The sequence below is a fragment of the Chiloscyllium punctatum genome, unplaced genomic scaffold (assembly GCF_047496795.1).
Source record: "Chiloscyllium punctatum isolate Juve2018m unplaced genomic scaffold, sChiPun1.3 scaffold_255, whole genome shotgun sequence".
Taxonomy (NCBI): Eukaryota; Metazoa; Chordata; class Chondrichthyes; order Orectolobiformes; family Hemiscylliidae; genus Chiloscyllium; species Chiloscyllium punctatum.
The window spans coordinates 317,460-318,739 of NW_027309989.1; positions in this window are offsets into that span (position 1 = coordinate 317,460).

A 1,280-nucleotide genomic window follows, 5' to 3' on the forward strand; every position below is an offset into this window, starting at 1 on the left:
AGACTGACCCTACTCTGTCAATGTAACACACCCAGGGAAGAACAGACTGACCCCACTGTGTCAATGTAACAAACTTGGGGAAGAGCAGACTGACCCCAATCTGTCAATGTAACACACCCAGGGAAGAGAAGACTGACCCCACTCTGTCAATGTAACCCTCCCAGGGAAGAGCAGACTGACCCCACTCTGTCAATGTAACACACCCAGGGAAGAGCAGACTGAACTCACTCTGTCAATGTAACACAACCAGGGAAGATCAGACTGACCACACTCTGTCAATGTTACACACCCAGGGAAGAGCAGACTGAACTCACTCTGTCAATTTAACACACCCAAGGAAGAACAGACTGACCCCACTCTGTCAATGTAACACACGCAGGGAAGAGCAGACTGACCCCAATCGGTCAATGTAACACACCCTGGGAAGAGAAGACTGACCCCACTCTGTCAATGTAACAAACCCAGGGAAGAGCAGACTGACCTCATTCTGTCAATGTAACACACCCAGGGAAGAGCAGACAAACCCCACTCTGACAATGTAACACACCCAGGGAAGAGCAGACTGAACTCACTCTGTCAATGTAACACAACCAGGGAAGATCAGACTGACCACACTCTGTCAATGTAACACACGCAGGGAAGAGCAGACTGAATTCATTCTGTCAATGTAACCCACCCATAAAAGATCAGACTGACCCCACTCTGTCAATGTGACACGCCCTGAGAAGAGCAGATTGACCACACTCTGTCAATGTAACACACCCTGGGAAGAGCAGACTGACCCCCACTCTGTCAATGTAACACACACAGGGAAGTGCACACTGACCCCACTCTGTCATTGTAACACAGCAAGGGAAGAGCAGACTGACCCCACTCTGTCAATGTAACAAACGCTGGGAGAACAGACTGACCCCACTCTGTCAATGTAACACACCCAGGGAAGAGCAGACTGAACCCACTCTGTCAATGTAACACACCCAGGGAAGAACAGACTGACTCCACTCTGTCAATGTAATACACCCAGGGAAGAACAGACTGACCCCACTCAGTCAATGTAACACACCCAGGGAAGAGCAGACTGACCCCACTCTGTCAATGTAACACACCCAGGGAAGAACAGACTGACTCAACTCTGGCAATGTAACCCCCCCAGGGAAGAGCAGACTGACCCCACTCTGTCAATGTAACACACCCAGGGAACAGCAGACTTACCCCACTCTGTCAATGTAACCCACCCATAAAAGAGCAGACTGGCCCCACTCTGTCAATGTGACACGCCC